Below are 21459 nucleotides of genomic sequence, written 5' to 3'. Positions count from 1 at the left end.
TGGGTGGGTTACGCTTCGGCGGGTCAGTGTGGACATCTTGGGCCGGAGAGCCTGTTTCCACACTGTAGGTAATCTAAATATTTTGAGCAAAATATGTCTGTGCAAACAGGGCTTCAATCCATTTGGGTGATGAACTGAGTAGTGTTGGAAATGTCACGATTTAGAAAAGTATTCACAGCTGACTCTTCTTTGAGGCAGCAGGTCTGCCTGTCTCAGACAACAGAATTCAGTATACGCCTCTTAGTGAAACTCCGATGTCATATATATTCTTCCTCACTGAGGCAAGAGTGGGTATGGTCTCCTAATAAGACCCCCACTTTCCTTCTTCCTCCATCATTAGTGTAGCATGTTCATTTTGCACTGTCTGAGCTCATTCTCCATGCCATGCTGCCAGCCAAGAAGGATGTAATATTGCAGCACCCACACCTACAAGCAAATGGTTTGAGCAGGACTTTTGCTGTGGTGAAGGATGGAGTTTTTACATCCCAAAATGACACAGTGGTAATGTCACTGGACTAAGCAATCCAAAATCCCAGGTCAATATTTTGGGGGACAAGGTTTTGCATCCCACCACTGGGGATGGGTGAAATTTGAACTTGATAAAATCTGGAACAAAGAGCAAGCCTAATGATGACCATCACTGTTATAAAAACCCATCTAGTTCACTAAAGTCCTTTTAGGGAAGAAAGACTGTTGTCCTCACTTCCAAATGTCTCTAGATCCACAGCAATGTGGGTGATTCCTAACTTAGTGGTCCACATCATAGAAACGGGAATGGCGAACCTGCTGTGCCATTCATTAAGATCTTAGCCAGTCTGTGGACTAATTCCATATGCCTGCCTTGGGCTCATACTCCTTCATATCTTTGCTTAATAAAAAATTGTCTATCTCAGTTTAAAGTTAACAATTAAATTAGCATTGGCTGCTGTTTGAAGAAGAGTCCCAAACCTCCACCACTCTTTGTGTGAAGTGCTTTTTAACATCTCACCAGAATGGCCTGGCCCTACTTCTTAGGCTGTACTCTCTGGTTCTAGACTCTTCAATCAGTGGAAATATTTTATCTTTATTTACCCTGGCTTTCCTTGATTAGAGCACCGTTTAACCTTCTAAATTCAAGACAATAAAAGCCTAATTTGTCAAAACTCTCCTCATTACTTAACCACTGAAGCCCAGGTGTCACCCTTGGAAACCTCTGTTGGAACTCCTTCCAGGGCCAAAATGTCCTTTCTAAGGTATGGTGCCCAAATCTGCTCACAACACTCTAAGTGGGGTCTAACTAGGGTTCTGTATAACTCCATCCCTGTACTCCAGCCCTCTGAGGTTTAAAGGCCAGCATTCCATTAGTCTTCTTGACTATTTTCTGCACCTGTTTATGGCATTTAAAGAGTTATGCACCTGAACCTCCAAATCTCATCGGGCATCCATTGTATTTAACTCTGTGTCTTCTAAAAAAATGCCCTGATCTATCCTTTTTTATTCTGAAATGCATAATATTATACTGGGTTATACTGAAATACATCTGCCACAGCTTTGCCCAATCACCTTATCTATCAATATCCTGTCGTAATTTTATTCTGTTATCAACCCTGTTGTCTACAATGCTGCCAAATTTTGTGTTGTCAGCAAATTTGGATATTTGACTTTTTATGCCAATATCCAAGTCATTAATGAAAATTGTGAATAACTGAGGTTCTAACAGATCCCCATGGGACACCACTATTCTCTTCCTGCAAATTTGAGTACTTCCCCATCATTCCAACTCTGTTTCCTGCCACTCAATCAATTTTCTATTCATGTCAGTAATTTGCCATCATTTCCATAGGCTTCCACGGTAGCTAATAGTCTCTTGTGTGGGACTTTATCAAAAGCTTTCTGGAAGTCCAAATAAACAACATCCATTGACCAACCTCTATCCACCACCTCACCACCTCTTCTAAAAAACTCTAAGGTTTGTCAAGCATGACTTGCCCTTCCTGAATCCACCTGACTCTCCCCATTTAACTGAAATTGTTTGAGGTATCAATTACCCTAACTTGAATTATAGACGCCAACAAATTTCCCACCATAGACGTCAGGTTTACTGGTCTATAATTCCTTGGTTTCTCTCTGTCACCCTTCTTAAAGAGTGGAGTGACATGAGCAATTTTCCAATCCAGAGGTACAACTCCTAGAATTAGGGAGCTCTGAAAGATTGCAGTTAAAGCATAGGCAGTATGCTCTGCCACCTCCGTTAACACCCATGGATGGAAACCATTAGGTTCTGGACAATGATCACTCTTCAGTTCCTTTAATTTTCCCATTATTGATAATTTATTACAGCTAATTTTACTTCAACCCTGTCCCCAATCCTCTTTTAATTTCTTTAGGACCTCCAGCAAGCTCTGAACACTGAAACAAAATAATCAGTCAGCATGTCTGCCATTTCTCCGTGGCCACAGACAATATCCCCACTCTCAGCTTTCAGTGGGCCAATAGTATTCTTAACCAGCTGCTTTCCCTTTATGTAACTGTAAAATCTTCTCTTTTCGTCTTTTATATCCCCTGCACGTTTCCTTTTATAATCTTTTGTAGCTGCATTCACAGCCCATGAATGAATTAAAACAAAACCCACATCACTTCCTGTGGACTTTGCTAACATTAACTGAGAGAATAAACTACCAACTCTTTGACTAATTTTGTAATGCCTAATAGAAATTAGTGAAGAATTAACGTGCAAGTGGTTGTTGGGCCTTCTCTGGCACTGGCTGGTGAATGTATGTTCAGTGATGTGTGAGGTTAAGAGTGGGTTAGCTGGAGGCAAGACCAAATGTATTACTAGTATAACAATCTGCCTACTCTACATTTTGTTATAAGCAAATCAGGAGGGGTAAATGGACTCTTATTATGTGCTGTACCTGAAGTAGCTAGAGCAGAGTTTGAATTTAAAATAGAATTAGTTTAGTGTAAGAAATAAGCCAACTGGGACCTTGAAGTTGACAACAGCCAGTTTTATCTCAAAATGTACTCAGGTAAAAATGCAGAAATCATTAACCAAAGGTTTCAAATGTACAAACACACCCAATTACTCACTAATGAAAGAAACAATGCCCACTCCCACTCATACATGTAAAACACGAAGGCAAAACTGCAGACTATCAGATTTTAAAACTTAGCAAAGCAACAAGTATTATACAGTGAATATCCAGAGGCCTACTTGTAGCTGAAGGACTTTTCCTGTAGTCTCTACTGGTACAGTACTGGAGTTTCTCACCAAAACAGTCACTCTGCAGTGTGGCTGGGGTCAATTCTCTTGTTCCCTTGGAGATGGTAGAGCTGATTCAGAATTCTCTTTCAAGAGCTCTCAGATTGCAGCAATGAAGACTTCTGGAAGATCTTAAAATCACAATCACAACGAGCCAAGTTTTAATGAGAGATCTCAGAAAAAGAGATTGAGGGAAAAAGATATTGCTCCTTTTATCTCTGAATGTTGCTCTCTGAATGTTGCTTCAAAAACAGTTCATTTTTCACACCCAAGAGCTGGTCATATCATCTTTCTCTGAAAACTCTGTAGAATGCCTCTGATTGAAAACAAATTGTCATAGGTTCATGCAGCACGGAAACAAGACCCTTAGGTCAAATTCATCCAAGTTTCTCAAATCAAACTAGTCCCACTTGTCTACGTTTGGTCCATATCCCTCTAAACCTTTCCTATTCATGTATCTATCCAAATGTCTTTTAAATCTTGTTACTGTATTCTACAACGTCCTCTGGAACTGATCTCTTCTGGAAAAGTTGTCCCTCAGGTGCATGTTACATCTTTCTCCTCTCACTTCAAAAATATGCCCCTCTGTTTTGAACTCCCCCACCCTAGAGAAAAGACCTTTGATATTCATCTTATCTCTGCCCCTCACAATTTTATAAATATCTGTAAGGTCACCCCTCAACCTTCCTAAGCTCCAATGAATAAAAGTCCCAGCCTATCTTTATAACTCAAACCCTGCAGTCCTGGCAACATTCCTGTAAATCCTTTGAACCCTCTCCAATTTAATAATGTCCTTCCTATAGCAGGACAACCAGAACTGTACACAGTCCTCCAAAAGTGGCCTCCCCAACATCTTTTACAACTTTAACATGGCGTCCCAATTCCTGTACTTTAAGTTTAGAGCAATGAATGCAAGCATGTTAAATGCCATCTTAATCACGGCTACCTGTGACATAACTTTCAAAGATTAGGTTCCTGGACTCCTAGGTGTCTCTGTTTGACAACACTACCCAGGGCCCTATCATTAAATGTATAAGTCCTGCCATTATTTGTTTTTACCAAAATGCAATGCCTTGCATTTATCCAAAGTAAACTCCACCTTCATGAATGCAACATTTAGCTGTTGTAGACCAATGTCCTTTGTTTTGAAAAGTTATTTTCAAAAATTTCATATCCATCTGATAATATTCATTATAAATTAATATTTTAGGTTACACACCTTCATAACAATATATCAGTATGTGTTTCCAGTGCCCATGCTAATGAACTACCTAAGATGGGATCTACCAGAGTCCACACAAAATGGGCACCATGGGTGCCATTGCAGACCTAAAATAACACACATCGCACCAAATATATGACTACTTTATGCCTAAATGTTGCAACTAATTCATTAAAACTAGGATCAATGTGAGGTTTGACATTTTCTCCATGGATATTGAGACCAATCTCTGCCTGCCTAAATTCTATCAATTTGGTCCAGATCATGAATCAACACTAGAACCTCTCAATATATGGTTTGGTAACACACTTACCCACTTTCCTTTTCAGTTATTTGATGATATTGCATTGCAAATCTTAGTTGCAGTTGATGGGAAAACAAGACAACACGTTATGAAAAGCAAATCAACAGAGCAATCACTCAATATACATTGACTGACAGTGCAGTAAGGAAGGTTTAAAAAAGAATGGCTTGTCTTTTAAAACTATTTAGATTGTGCGAGTAAGGAATGATAACTTGTTTTAAATGCTGGTGAAACAGAGTGAACATGTCAAACAAAACTGAATGATACATGTGGAAAATGGAAGAAAATGTGACATCCCATTTGCCCCTCATTGTAATTTTGATTATGCAGTGTCATACATGCAGATAAAGAGAATGGTGTCTTGGGGAATTGACAATTATATTGCCTGTATTACACTTTAGGGAGTGAGCATGCAAATGCTGCTTGGCTGTGAAGTACAAAATATAGTTCACTGAACATACTCCTTGTACTATGTAAAACATTTTGGAAAGTTATCGTCTAAGTCTCACAAAACTGACAGGAATCAATCTTACAGCAATTAAACTGTGAACATAACAGTAAGACTCAGCTCTAAAATTAACACATCTCAGGCAAGTTTCTTTTCCCTCTCATAGTATATTGGAGCAGACTCTTAGTCATAACATTTAATGTGATGAATATTTAAAAAAACTGAATGCGTTTTGTGGTAAGAATGGGTTTTCAGGACTAAAATAAACATGAATAGAAATGATTAAATGTTTGCAAAAAAAGTTTAATTTAATATAATCAATAGAAGTTGAGTGATATTGGTCTCTTCTGGTTAGGCTCCCAGCATTCTACCTCATCTGACACAACCACATACAATTAAAGACATTACACAGAGACAGGGCTTTGTGTAAGCCTAATACAGATTGGATGAATGAGGTGAACATTCATTTTTAAACAAGCTGCCTGAGTGAGTGAATACAAAAAATGATCATGCAATATTTAAGGAAAGAAATGCCTCAAGGGGCTGGAGACTAGGATATGAGTGGCTGGCCTTTGGTATCTATTCACTGGTAACAGAACTCAATAGGTGAAAGCAATTGACTGAGTAGTTATGAGGTGTCCACTAGCCACCAGAGTTAAAGAATATAAGCAGGCTGCCAAGGAGGGAAAACCACATTGAACAGCAAGAAGAATTTCTGAGGTGAATCCATGTTCTATAACATCATCAGTACAGCACCTTGGCCAACTTGAGAGCCAACTGGAAAAGAGGTGTTATAAAGACCAAAAGGTTCACCTGATCCATTCAGTAAATGGTAAACTGTCCTTACTGTTAACATTTTAATATCAACTATGTCTATTCAAATTGTGTACTGTCACGTCTCAATAAACTGCTATTTCTCAGCACTTTTGAGTTATCAGTGATGCTTGATCAAATCTAACATTATCTGTGAACTGTTAAAGCATTATTGCTGAGTAATACAGTAAAGCATAGTACAGCAGAATTTCTCACAGGTACTGTGCAGTTCTATTTGATTTAACTTTGGGAGAAATAGGCCAAACTATTATGCATGGAACAGACTAAGAGGGATGCAGATTTTTTTTTTAAATTTCTTTCCGAAAATGTGAGATTATGCGTTTTGGCAGGAAGAATAGCAGACCCAAATAAATGGAGAAAGATGGCAAAAGCTACAGCACTGAGATTTGGGAGTCATTGTGCATAAATCTCAAAAAGCTAGCAAAGAAGTTCAACAAGTAGTACAAAAGGCAAATGGAATGTTGCCCTTTACTTCAAAGAGAATGTAGTATAAAAAGACGCAAGTTTTGCTAAAATTATGCAGGCCAGTAGTCAGACTACAGTTAGAATACTGTGAACAATTTTGGTCCACCTATTTAAGGAAAGATATGCTAGCATTAAAGGAGGTTGAGGGAAGGTTCACTAGACTGGTACCAGGTCTGTCTTATGAGGAGAGGTTGAGTAGTTTGAGCCTGTATGCATTGTAGTTTGGAAGAATGAGAGGCAACCTTATTGAAACATAAGATTCTTTAGTGACTCTCGTAAGACAATCAAACAGAGTTTAGGATTATCAGTCAGCCATATTCTCAATGAACAGTGAACACAGTTGATGGGGCCGAATGGCCTACTTCTGCTCTTTTGTTTTATGGTCTTTACAAGTCCTTGATGTTTGTGTGTCACTTAATATGGTGCTGAAGCTTAATAATGAGAAAACAGGTTAAAATAAAACTCACATTCCAAACCAAAATGGAGAAGTAGACCTTAGATGCAAAAAATGGACAGACATTTGTAGAAGTATTTTAATTGTAAAGTGCAATATTTTATAACGAATACATTTAAGTTACCACATGGAATAAAAGCCAAGATGCTTACAATGTTGATAGCTGCTATATACCTTGGCACCAGGTGAATCCTTCATTAATCACATTTTATTTTTAAACTTCTGAAGTTTAGGTTTGTTAGGCGAGCACTCCTTGAAAATGTAAGCTTGTTTGGAAAGATACATCAATATTTCACCAACAAAGCTTTGAGCTAACATTTGCTGAATGTGAGTCAATCTGGCTCAGCCTGATGCATATGATGAAGCTGAATGCTGGTCCATCTTTGGGAGAACAGCTATCATAAAACAAGGCAATACAGGTATAGACAGGGTCAGTGCAGGAAGCTCATTCCTGATGACCAGGGGAATCCAGAACCAGCATCAAAGTCTAGGAATATTGGGTAAGCTTTATCTTCCCTCCCTCCATTCAATGGGATTCTGAGAAATAACTAGTTATCAGCAGCAACTTGGACATTCCCATCTATAGAGTCCATCAAAATCTCCCAACTTGCCACATGCCTCTATAAAATTCCATTTGGTATGAACTGAACTTTTTGAACTCTGCAATACTGATGAAACCTGGAGGAAAGTTTTGGCAGTGAACACCATCTGACACAAACACATTCTGGATTAGAGAGTGGTGGTGGTAAAGCACAGCAGTTCAGGCAGCGTCCAAGGAGCAGGAAAATCAACATTTCGGGCAAAAGCCCTTCATTAGGAGGGCTTTTGCCCGAAATGTTGATTTTCCTGCTCCTCGGATGCTGCTTGAACTGCTGTGCTTTTCCAGCACCACTCTAATCCAGAATCTGGCTTCCAGCATCTGCAGTCATTGTTTTTACTTCGTTGACACAAACATATTGCCTCAATGCCAACATCTCAACAATCAGGCTCAGTGCCCTTCTGGAGAATGTGGACAACTCTCAACAGAAGACAAATTAAACATGGCTGATGTGGCCACTGGGTTACAAGTAGCACTGGGCAATAACAACTGAATCCCTAATGAAGCAACTAATAATGTCTTTTCCCTGACTCAAGTTTAAAGGTAACATTCTAGAGTTACACTTGCTCTCCAACAAGTCTTTGGACTGGTTAAATAACTTAACACTGAAACTAATGAGAGCTTCTGCTCCTAAAGCCATGCAAAAGAAGGAAGAAAATCCCAGAAAGATCTTCCAGCCAACAAGTCAACATCAACACACCATTCCTTTCATGAATTTCTTAGTTTACACCATGCAAAACTTTTGATGTCTTGTTCTGTAAATCCCATTATTGCTTCACTATATAAAAATCTGCTCAATGAGAAATTCTAATGTAAAAATTGATACATATTTAGAACAGACCTACATGAAACTCAATAGTTGTTCAAAAAATCTAGATGTTCAAATTATAAAGAAAAGACTCTGAATATTAAGGTCTCTCTATTTAATAATGCACTGTGCTCCTGCTCAATATAAATTGATATATAGTGGTAGAAAATACAGTCAAAATGTTTTAATATTTGTTTTCATTTCTAATATTGGTAAACACTATATATTAAAATACAAGGATGTAATTTATAATCCATCCTTTGTTCAATTAACACAAAACTAACATGAAAACAAAGGAAGTAAGAGTAGCTTAATATTGTACTCATGATTCACAGTGCCATGGCCATTGTTCGACATTCAATTTGTAGCTGACAACTGGGTTCGACCCACATTATTTTAGTTGTTCTGATCTCAGTAGCCAGACTCTGAGACAGAGAACATCCTATCACTTGTGACTATATTATTAATTTAATGATTTTAGTTATACAGTCATACAGCATAGAAACGGAGCTGTCAGTCCGAAACAAACGTGCTGACCGGACATTCCATTCTGACCTCGTCTCATTTGCCAGCATTTGGCCCATACCCCTCCAAAACCTTCCTATTTATGTCACGATCCAGATGCCTCTTAAATGTTGTATCTGCCTCCACCACTTCCTCTGGAAGCTTATTCCGTACTTGCACCACCCTCTGTGTGAAAAAGTTACATTTCAGGTCTTTTTTAAATCTTTCCCCTCTCACTTTAAATCTATGTCCTCTAGTTTTGGACTCCCTCGCCGTAGGGAAAAGACCTTGGCTATTCACCCTATCTATGTCCCTCATGATTCTATAAACCTCAACAAGGTCACCCCTCAGTCTCCACTCCATGGAAAAATGCCCCAGCCTATTCAGCCTCTCCTTTTCCCTCAAACCATCCATTATCAGTAACATGTTTGTAAATCTTTTCTGCACCTTCTCAAATTTAACAATATCCTTTCTACAGAAGATTGTAAATGAGATGAATTTTTTTTGACACCTTTTGGATGAGATCAGGTGGAACTTACTATTTGCACATACTGGAATTAATTGCTGGTCATTTACTTATAGTGGAAGAGATAATGTAGCTTGTTATTTAGAACTGAAAATGTGTTGCTGGAAAAGCACAGCAGGTCAGGCAGCATCCAAGGAACAGGAGAATCAACGTTTCAGGCATAAGCCCTTCTTCAGGAATGAGCCCTCATTCCTGAAGAAGGGCTTATGCCCGAAACATTGATTCTCCTGTTCCTTGGATGCTGCCTGACCTGCTGTGCTTTTCCAGCAACACATTTTCAGCTCTGATCTCCAGCATCTGCAGTCCTTACTTTCTCCTTGTTATTTAAAACCCAAGGGATTTCATTTTAATCTTGGGTAGGAAAGTATTTTGGGAACAAATTTCCTCCAGGATTTGTGAACTTGGTGTCAAGACCAAAATTGGTAACAAGGCTGTGTTGCAATTTTCTAGGAGCAGCCTCCTAGCTCATCAAATGTGGATAGGTGCCCATTGGTGCAGGGCCTGTAAAGAGCAGGCAGCTCCTGGGTTTTAGCAGCTCCACTGAGGGAAGTGGGTGCTGCTGATGAACAGCAGGGACAGGGAGGGTGCCTCAAAATGGAGCAAGCCCAGCTGGCCTCTACATCAGTCAGTACATGTCCAGCAAACGGTTCAGAGAAGAGCAGATGAATCTTCATTGGCAGAGGCTGACCACAAATGCAGCTTCTCATAATAGTTAGCCCCTTGTTGAGTCCTGTGTCTCCTATAGGCGGGTGTCTTTGAGGCTGGAGGCCTTCACATACTCTTAATATGGTCAACAAGACTGTGGCAATGAGAAGTCACCACAACAGAGGGAGAGTAATACAAAACAGGCAAATGACAGAGAAAATAAATGTCCTCATATAAATAGGACACATTTTGCTCTAATGGACTATATTTGACCTTAAATACTTAATCCTGCTTCAGTCTCCATTGATTTGGTCAGCTGCTTGTATATTTCCAGCATATTTTGTTTTTATTGCAGATTTCCAATATTTCTGGTATTTTGCTTTTCAAATACTTTCTATATTTAAGAATGTTCGTGCATTAATCTAGAAAAGCAAGTACACTGCAGTTTGTATGTATTTTTAAAATGTGATTCAAAATAAATATTTTATGTATTAATGTACCTCAACTGGAGGAATGTGTTCATTGTCAGTCAAAACAGAAAATGCTGAAAATATTGAGCATAACCTGCAACACCTGTGGAGCCAGAAGTAAATTTAACATTCCAAATCCAAGATCTTTCATCTAAGAATCCATTATTTTGTTTGCTTATGTCATGTAATGATAATTCTCTGATGTTACCTAAGGGTAAGAAGTGATAGAGAAAAAGTCTTGCCCATTTTGAACCAGCTGTAGTCTGGGAAATTGTCAACCAGCAAGCTGATGAACAGAAGGGTACACTAGAAAAGCTAACTCATTTCTTCCTCTCACGAAATATTCTTGGTCAATTTTACGTTTTGCTCTTCTCATGAACTTTTATATCTTTGGCTTACAAATCAGTTAATGTGAATTCACCAGAGTGTGTTCATTTCCATTTTAGCAGTTTAGTCCATCCAGATTTTGGCCGTCAATTTACCATGAAACAGTGGAACTTAGTCAAGCCTGATGCTATGCTCATCCAACATCCACACCATGCATTTTCACCAGAGGTCACTGATTATGATGAGAAGCAGATACGAAAGTAAGCGATGCAAACGTGTTCATCACGGTGAAGGATCATAAAGCACAGTTAGAGCGAAGTGTAACCTGGACAAAACACAGGCAAAAATACAGAGGGAAGAATTCAAAATGGGGGAAGAGAGCGAAATAAAATATTAAAGGTGTGGTGCAGAGGAAGAAACAAACGGAGAACTAAATGTAAAGAAAACATCATGAGAGGAATGGAAAAATAGATAGAGGAATCCTAAGATTTACAGTTGCATTTTAGAGATATGTGAAGATACACAAGCGAGCATGATCAAAAAGCACAGCTACATCAACAAATCATTTTAGCACTTTGGAATCAAAAATAGAGTGTACAATTGTAGCAACATTCCTCTAAAAAAAGTAAAATATTTTCCATTCTCAATAAAGACTTACAATTCTAAAATACAACATTTCAAATGTTTCACATTGTGCAGAAAAGTTCAAAAAGTATACAGGTTGTCCAATTGGACTTTTCAAAGGTCATGCTCCTATTGGTAACTTTACAAGCATTCCATTATTACTGTCTTAATCTTGCACCTACAATCTGATGCTAAGTTTACTGTTGTTATTACTGAAATGTTCCATAAACTGGTTGGTTGTTATAACATGTTTAAGCATTTCTGGTCTATTTCATAACTGTCTTTGTATCTATAAGCTCTAATTTTAAAATAATATATCTACTTTTAAAGATGTGCTTGTTTACATTTACTATTTGCAACAAAACATATTTTGCTGAATTTCGAAGTGTCACTTATTTCAGATATGCACAATATTGTTCATCAATTGTATTGGTAGAAAGAAAGGCTGTATTTTACAAAACTGTAATGCCCTAGGTACACTTCAAATACTGATGCATGACTCTTTATTCAGTGGAAACATATAAGTTGTATTTCCCTATGCAGACAGCCACATGTTAAGAGAGGTATTTTAAAAGGCCTGCCTTTTAAAAGCTCTCTTGTTAATTTTGCGCCTGTGCCAGTGATGCATGAGATCTTGAGATTCCTTTGTAGCTCAGAAAGTTCCATTACAAGCTGGAAAAGATTTTAAAAAAAGGAAATTACCATTTAGAATGGCTAATTCCAACACAACAGCATTTAAAATGGGACATTATATGACAGATTTATATGAAGAGTAACCTGGTAGTGTTAATCATATAGAATTATTTTCACATTCAGAAATAACAGATTAAAAATTCCTGAGATGCTGTTTCTGGATTCCGTCTAAGACTGATCCGTGACAAGATGTGTTTTAGCAATTGTGGTTTGGCCAAGCCTGTTCTAGCAAGAATAACATCTTGTATTAGCAGAATTTAATCTTCGGAAAACAAGAAGGCAAAAGAAATAATTCTATTCACAATCAATCCCACTGGAGACTGACTCAATATTAAAAGAGACAGTTGGAGGGTCATTTCTTTTAGTGACTTTTCAATAGGAATTTTGCAATAACACAAGGCTAATTCCAGAAATGATCAGAACTTGGACAACACCAGTAACAGTCCCACAGGTTATTTGAAACCACAAGCTTTCAAAGTGTTGCCCCTTTGTTAGGTTAACTATAACTATAGTTGGACTATAACCTGGTACCATCTGACCTTGTCCATGCCAGTCCAATACCAGCACCTCCACATCCAGAAATGATGTGGTGATGCTCTCAAGCTCCTGTAAATTTCGACATGGCACCATTGTGGAAGCAGCTGCTCCACATATAATTCAAGAAGCAGACCACCACCGTCCGCACCCCTACCTCAATCTCACAGGAAACAGTATGGATAATAAATACTGGGCCTAACAATGAGAATTCATCCTGATACTGAATTAAAATAAGTTCCCCAGAAAGTGATCTACTCTGATACGGACAGAATACTGCAATTTCTGTGCAATCTTTCTCTGTGCGTTTTCAAATTCTTTTTAAATTTAATTTTAACCTATTAAGCTTTTCATTCTCTTCCTTTCCTTCCTGTAGCTAATTCTTCTGCTTCCTGTTTGGTCGTTACATCTTGGATGAAGTGAAATCATTGAAGCATTTCATTTAGAAACTGAAGCTCAAAGAAAGTGCTGATAATTCATATTATGCCTAAAATGAAACATTATAAGATTAAACCACTGTATGAAATGAATGCATATTTACAATAAACTTTTAAACCTTAAATGATGAGAGTTCCATTTGGAATGCTCACTTATCTTTTAGACTTAATTGTTCTGAAGGATCAAATTTGAATTACTGGTAATGTCAAGATGGACATTGAAGCTAATTTGGTTGTTGTTATACTGGATATTTTTACCAATAACAAAGCTGAACTTGCACAATATAACCAAACACATATAACTAAAGAACCTTCTGCCTTTTTAAACGGTCAGAGGGACATGGATAATTTTCATGTCAAGTATCTTATTCTTGTGAATGTGCTTTGGTCCTGTGGACAACTTTTGGGAAACTATTCTATAAACGCATAACAGTTATGGGGAATGTTTACTTGTATATGGTTGGAAATCAAGATCTTTTTTCCACACCAAATATAGGAAGTTGTATAATTATCCCAATTTTTTTAGCATGACTCGGTATTAGAATGACTCCTTCAAGCTGACAGCCAAAAGGACAAGCACTTTATAGAATGTGAACTTATGCCATGAAAAAAGAGGGGAACATGAGGTTTACTGGAAAACTTTTGATCTAAATGTTTCTTAATATAAAGTATTTTGGGAAACCTGACACAGCTTTTGACATGTGACATATTTGCAACTTCTGCTTCTTTAATATCTGGAAACCCCTACTGTGATTTAACTATTTGACCTATTTTAGCTACTTGGAACAATGCAGAAAAGCAACTGACTATTTTATTACTGTTGACTACAGTAATAACAGCTTGGTCCAATTAAATAATATTCCAGTACATATCTATCCTCCTAAATTCACAAGATACTTGTCTTCTAAAAAAGAGCTGAGTCCCAGCATTCCCTAACTTACATAAGACCATAAGGCATAGGAGCAGAAGTAGGCCACTTGGCCCATTGAATTCACTTCACATTCAATGAGAGCAGTAATGATCTGATAATCCGCAACTCCATTTTCCTGCTTTACCCCATAAGCTTTCCTTAATGATTCAAAGTCTGCCTATCTCGTGCATAATATACTTAGCAACCCAGCCTCAATAGCCCTCTGTGATAAAGAATTTCACAAATTCACCACTTTCTGAGAAAATATTTCTCCACACCCGTGTCTTAAGACCAATTGATTGAACCGATCCTCTTAAGAAAATCCCTCTGTACCCAGGATCGGCCGAGTGATTTGACTGCATCCAGTGACAGAATATCTTTCCTCAGAAAAGGGATCCAAAACTGCTTACAGTAGTCTGGGTGTTGTATGACTAGTGTCCTGTGTAGTTTTAAAATGATTTATTTTTATATTCCATTCCCCTTAAAATAAAGGCTAACTTTCCACTTGTCTTCCTTGTTACACATTGAACTTGGATGCTAACTTTTTGTGATGCACTTGAACTCCCGAATCTCTCTGTGCTGCACTTCTCTGCAGTTTTTTCCAATTTAACAAATACTTAGTTCTTCTATTATTCCTACCCAAAGTGTATTAACCTCACGTTTTCCCATATTTGTACTCTATCTGCCAAGTTTTTTTCCCATTCAGTTAACCTGTCTATATCCCTCTGCAGACTGCATTTATCATCCTCACTACTCACCTTCCAAACTGCTTTTATGTCACCTACAGACACATAGTACATTCACTTCCTTCATCTAAGTTATTATAAATAATTATTGCCCCAACACTGATCCCTGTGGCACTGCACTAGTCACAGGTTATGAACATAAAAGAACATAATAATTAGGAGCAGGAGTAGGCCATCTGGCCCTTCGAGCCTGCTCCGCCATTTAATAAGATCACAGCTGATCTTTTCGTGGACTCAGCTCCACTTACGCGTGCTCTTACTGTATCCCTTAATCCATTTATTGTTCAAAAGAAAACGATCTTAACTTTAAAAACACTTACTGAAATAGTATCAACTACTTCACTGGGCAAGGAATTCCATAGATTTACGACTCTCTGGGTGAAGAAGTTCCTTCTCAATTCAACCCGAAATCTGCTCTCTCTAATCTTGAGATTATGTCCTCTTCTCTTAGTTTCACCTGCCAGTGGAAACATCCTCTCTGCTTCTATATTATCTATTCCCTTCATAATTGTATATGTTTCTATAAGATATCCCCTCATTCTTCTGTGTTCTAGTGAATATAATCTCAATCTACTCAGTCTCTCCTCATAAGCCAACCCCCTCAACTCTGGAATCAACCTAGTGAACCTCCTCTGCATCCCCTCCAATATATCCTTTCTCAAATAAGGAGACCAAGACTGCACACGGTACCCCAAATGTGGCCTCACCAGCATCCTGTACAGCTGTAACATTACCTCTCTGCTTTTGCACTCAACCCCTTTAGCAATAAAGGACAACGTTCCATTTGCCTTCCTAATTACTTGTTGTAACCTGCAGACCAACCTTCTGTGATTCATGCACAAGGACACCCAGATCTCTCTGCTGAGCAGCATGTTGCAACCTTTTAGCATTCAAGTAATAATCCTTTTTATTGATATTTCTATCAAAATGGATGATTTCACATTTATTTACATTGTATCCCATCTGCCAGACCTTTATCCACTCACTTAAAGTATCTGTATTCCTCTGCAAAATTTTCCACTTTGCTTTGCCACTCATCTTAGTGTCACTTGCAAACTTTGACACATTACACGTGATCCCCAACTCCAAATTATCTCTGTAAATTGTGAATAATTGCAGTCCCAACACTGATCCCTGAGGCACACCACTAGTCAACGATTGCCAGCCAAAAAGCACTCATTTATTCCCACTCTTTGTTTCCTGTTAGTCAACTAATCCTCTATCCATGATAATACTTTACCAGTAATGCCATGCAGCTTTATCTTATGCAGCAGCCTCTTGTGTGGCAATTTGTCAAAGGCTGTTTGGAAATCTAGGTACATCACATCCACTGGGTCCCTGTTGTCCACCTTGCTCCTAATGTCATCATAGAATTCCAAAAGATTAGTTAAGCATGACCTGCCCTTCATGAACCCATGCTGCATCTGTACAATGGGACAATTTCTATTCTATTTCTTCCTTGATAATAGACACAAGTATCTTTCCCACTACAGAGATTAAGCTCACTGGTCTACAATTCCTCATCTTTTGTCTATCTCCCTTTTTAAACAGTGTCATCACATTTGCTGTTTTCCAATCTGCTGGGACTGCCCCAGAGTTAAGCGAATTTTGGGAAATTACCACCAGTGCACTTGCTATTTCTCCCGCCATCTCTTTTATTGTCCTGGGGTGCATTCCATCAGGACCAGGAGACCTGTCTATCCTGAGTTTGATTAGCTTGCCCAACATTATCTCTTCCGTAATAACGATTGTTTCCAGGTCCTCATTTACCTTCGTTTCTTTGTCAATTACTGGCATGTTATTAGTATCCTTCACTGTAAAGACCAATATAAAATACCTGTTCAATGCTTTGGCCATTTCATCATATCCTATAACTAAATGTCCCTTCTCATCCTCTAAAGGACCAACATTTACTTTAGTCACTCTTCATCGTTTTATATATTTATAGAAACTTTTTCTATCTGTCTTTATATTCTATGCTAGTTTTTTTTCTCATTTTCTATCTTACTTTTCTTTATAGCTTTTTGTGGCTTTCTGTTGACCTTTAACATTTTCAATCTTCTAGTTTCATGCTGTTTTTGGCCACTTTGTATGCCTTCCCTTTCAATTTGATAGCCTCCCTTGTTTCCTTAGACACCCATGGCAGATTACACCTTTTCTTACAGTCCTTGCTTTTCATTGGAATATACTTTTGCTGAGCACTTTGAAAAATTGTTTTGCAAGTCCTCCACTGCTCACCAACTTTCCCATCATAACATCTTTGTTTCAGGTCTACTTTAGCCAAGTCCTCATTCTATTGTAATCTCCCTTGTTTAAGCACAGGACCCCGGAATTGGATTTTATCTTCACACCTCTCCATCTGTATTCTAAATTCAACTATTCTGTGATCGCTCCTTCCAAGACGATCCTTAATTATCAGGTTGTTAATTATTTCTGTCTCATTACACGGGACCAGATCTAGGATAGCCTCCTCTCTCATCAGTTCCATTACATACTGTTCAAGAAAGCTTTCATAGATATACTCAACAAACTCCTCCTCAAGACTATCCTAACTGAGCTGGTTCGACCAATTGACATGTTAGTTAAAATCCCCCAGGATAACTGCTGTACTATTTTTTACACACATTAATTATTTCTTTGTTTATTGCCCACCCCAATGTGATGTTATTATTTGGTGGCCTATAGACTACAGGGGTGGCAAGGTGGCACAGTGGTTAACAGTGCTGCCTCACAGCACTAGGGACCCAGGTTCGATTCCAGCCCCAGGCCACTGTGTGGAGTTTGCATGTTCTCCCAGTGTCTGCGTGGGTTTCCTCTGGGTGCTCCGGTTTCCTCCCACAATCCAAAGATCTGCAGGTTAGGTGAATTGGCCATGCTAAATTGCTTATCACTATATACTCACCGATAGTGATAGGTGCATTAGTCAGAGGGAAATGGGTCTGAGTGTGTTATTCTTCAGTGTGTCGGTGTGGACTTGAAGGGCCTGTTTCCACACTGTCGGGAATCTAATCTAATCTACACCTATCAGTGACATTTTCTTCTTAGAATTTCTGACTTCCACCCAAATGGATTCAACCTTATTCTCCATAAAAGCTATATCATCTCTCAGCACCGCCATGATGTCGTCCTTGAAAATCAGAGCTACACCATTACCTTCCTGTCTGTCCTTCTTAACAGTCTGATACCACTGGATATTTAATTCCTAGTTGTGACCATCCTGTAATCATATCTCCGTAATGGCTACTAAATCATGTTCATTTGTGTTGTTAACTCATCAACCTTGTTACGAATGCTACAAGCATTCAGGTAGAGTGCTCTTATGCTTGATTTCTTACCCTTATGATTTCCAATATCTCTAATAGTATCTCCTGAGTTATCCTTGCTTCTTTTGTAATCTGCCTTGAACATAAACCATCCTGCTCACATGCTAACCTGCTGCTTACCATTTTATTTACCATCATATTTCCTGTCGTTTTACCTTTCCCATCCGCCCCAACTCACTGGTTTAAAGTACTAGTGATCACCCTCTGAAAATGTCCTCTTTATTCCAATTCTGTCTTCTCTACCCAATCTTCTAACCATGCTAATAAACCATCTCAACCCACCACAGGGTATTGTCATATTGATGAACCTTATGAGGGGTACCTTATTAAATGCTTTTTGAAAATCCAAATATATTACATCCACTGCTTCCTCTTGATATACCCTGTTGTTATCCTCTCAAAGAATTCTAATAAGTTTTGTAAGACATGATGCTCCCTTTGTGGAGCCGTGCTGACCTTGTCTGCCTGCAGCGTATTTTTCTAAATGTTCTCCTATTACATCCTTTAAAATTGGCTCTAACATTTTCCATATGACAGATGATAAACTAACGGGCTTATATTTACTTATTTTTGTCTTCCTCTTTTTTTTAAATAATGGTGTTACTTTAGGAGATTTCCAATGGCGTTGGACTTTTCCAGAATGTAAAGATTCTTGGAAGATTACCACCACAACGTTCACTTTCTCTGTAGCTACTTCCTTTAAAATCATAGGATGTGGCTCATCAGGTCCAGGAGACTTTTAAGGCTTGAGTCCCATTAGTTTCTTCAGTACTTCAGCAGTGATAGCTAATGTGTTGGTTTCCTCCCACTTTAGCCTTTTGTAGTTTGAAGATTGATGCAAAGTATTTGTTCATCTTTTCTGCCATTTCCTGGCTCCCCATTATTACTTCCCAGCCTCAGTCTTTAAAGGGCTTACAGTCACAACTGTCTCTCTCTTTCTCTCTCTCTTCTATTTCATACATTTAAAGAAGCTCTTACTACCCATATTTATGTTACTTGCTAGTTTTCTTTCAGTTGTTTTTTTCTCTCCCTTTCATTTGGTCAGATGATTATCTCCAGATATAACTGTTGTTACAATTGAGGTTATTAAGATTATGATGTTTAGGACTTGGAGCTGTCTTTACATTCATTGTAAATGATGGGTGTCGTCAGATCTATTCTGAATTCTACCTGTCAGTAAGCCTATATGGTTTAATTGTTAGAGATCAATGGAAAGCTTTGATTGTTTTAATAAATAGGTACAAGAGATTTCTGCTCGTAGACAATAACATCAGTTTGTAATGAGCAGACCCTGAGTCTCCCACAAAGTGTGGTTGGTAAAGTCACCGTAGACCCATAGGGCTGGTCCCTCATTAGAGATGACTGGTGGTGGTTTAACATGAGGTCACTACACCTCAGGCGAGAGGAGAAGTTGAGAAAGAAAGCCCTTTATGATAACCTCAGTCGGTGCAGGGATTGAGCCCATGTTGTTGCCGTCACTCTGCATTGCATATTGCCATCTAGCCACTGAGCTGGAGATGGTATAAGGAATTGCTCTGTAAAATGTTCATTTGCTTGTGAGGTGAAAGGGAGGTGGGATCAAATATAGGTAATTAGCTGCTCTCCCTGGATGAAATATTAATGTAGTTTATGTTGCCACGGAAGGGTGGAATCATATCTTATAGCAACTGTCTGCTTATTCCTTAATTAGATTGGAGAACAGCTCTCTCAATTTTGGTACAGGCCCAGGGTATTAGTATGGAGGACTTGCAGAGTCGATAGGGCTACATGCTATTGTCATGTCCACTCGGTCATGGTGACTACTTGACAGTGGGTGGTTAGCCTAGTTTCATTCCTTTAAATCAGACTCTGTAGCAATTTTAAATAACTAAGTGGAATGCAGGGCATTTCAAAGGGCAGTTAAAAATTAACCACTTTTCTTTTAATGTTGACTATGTGTTGACTGCCCCACTCCTGAAGGTTGAATCTCAGCAGCAGCATTTCATATTTCTCTCTTGAACTCTTACCTTTACAGCTCTTTGTTTCTTTTCCATTTGCTGGATTTGAGCTTCCATCTACACTTTTTTTTTGTTTTGTTCCTTCTATGATACCAAATAGAATTCCTATCCTTTAGAGGTATAACTTGGTATTAGATTATGTTAAATTCTTTTAAGTACCTCCCCCGATAATCTGTAACTTTACCCACTCACAGATTTGCCCAGGTTAATATGAACAACCTCTTATTAATGTCACTAAAGTTAACCTTACCTAACGATAAAGTCTTTTTTACTTTCCCTTCTAAACATGGTGTTAACCTTGAACAAATCATAATTCCAATTTCAGCAATATACATCAGGTATTATCTAAATTCATTATCAAATTGAATATGGCCTGCCCTCTAGATGATTCTAGGACCTAATGTGTCAGAAAAGTATCCAAAACACACAAAACATTCACTAACTTTATGACATGCTCGATGCTGATCCCAGTCCATATGAAAGGAAAATAGTCTCCCATTAAAACTACCCTTCTTTTGCTATGTTTATCTAATTTTTGCATTTGTACAAGCTACCACTTCACAGCTACATCAGGTGGCCTATGCACTTTGCAGTCTTACTTTTTTTTTCCGATTTTATTGTTCTACCAAAAAGACCACACCGCACGCTTATATATTGTTTACACTCTCTCTTCCTGAGGAAGTGATTTTATTCTTAATCAGTATGGTTACTTCACAAATCCAACTATTTCTCTGATCTTCCCTGTAATCCTTAAAATCTACCAAATGTAAGTCCTAGTCCTGGCCAGCTTGTAACCATACCTCAGTAATTGGTAACCTGTCATACCCTCCTTTCAATTTGTTTGTTCCAGAAAATGTTTGTTTGGCACATACATTCAAACCTGTGCTCCTGTTCTAATTTGCTTCTTTCTCTCTCTCGGTTTAATTAGTTTACATATTTCAGTCTCCCCTTCATTTTCTGCTTTTAAATTACAATTTCTGTTATTCTACTCATTTCTCTTTATTTGCTTTCAAATTGTTATCCATAATTTTACCCCTGAGCCTTATCCCCATTTATGAGGTTAAATTCCTTGTGAGCATCCCTTTAGCTTGGATCCTTGTCCCAGTCCTATTCAGTTTGAGCTGTAAATACCAGTTCCTTCCCGATCAGACTGCAGCCAATGACCCATGAAATGGAACCCCTACTTCCCACATGACTCCTTGAGCTACATGCTCAATCCTCAATCTTTTTATTTCTATGCCAGGTTGCAACTGATTTACCTGACAATCCAGAGATAATCCAGTAATAGATCTAACTCAATACAATCAGACACCAAGTTCTTCAATGGCTTTGCATGAGATACAGAAGGG

At 38.3% G+C, this 21459-nt stretch overlaps 1 protein-coding gene and 1 long non-coding RNA gene across 2 annotated transcripts in view; both read right to left on the bottom strand.

Moving 5' to 3' along the window:
• The window catches only part of LOC140483753 (uncharacterized), a 41227-nt gene extending 33415 nt beyond the window's left edge, over positions 1-7812 (bottom strand). The window contains exon 1 of the long non-coding RNA XR_011962031.1: positions 3194-7812. This is a non-coding gene — a long non-coding RNA (uncharacterized lncRNA). The remainder of the gene's footprint in view (positions 1-3193) is intronic.
• A 1843-nt stretch (positions 7813-9655) lies between these two features.
• Positions 9656-21459, bottom strand: part of ninj1 (ninjurin 1) — a 56830-nt gene continuing 45026 nt past the window's right edge. The window contains exon 4 of the mRNA XM_072582269.1: positions 9656-12142. The gene's annotated coding sequence lies outside the window, so the exon portion shown is untranslated. The remainder of the gene's footprint in view (positions 12143-21459) is intronic.

This window comes from Chiloscyllium punctatum, chromosome 12, assembly GCF_047496795.1.
Source record: "Chiloscyllium punctatum isolate Juve2018m chromosome 12, sChiPun1.3, whole genome shotgun sequence".
In the NCBI taxonomy this organism is placed as follows: Eukaryota; Metazoa; Chordata; class Chondrichthyes; order Orectolobiformes; family Hemiscylliidae; genus Chiloscyllium; species Chiloscyllium punctatum.
Note: the sequence above shows the minus strand (reverse complement) of the source record. Positions and strands in the feature narration are given on the sequence as shown.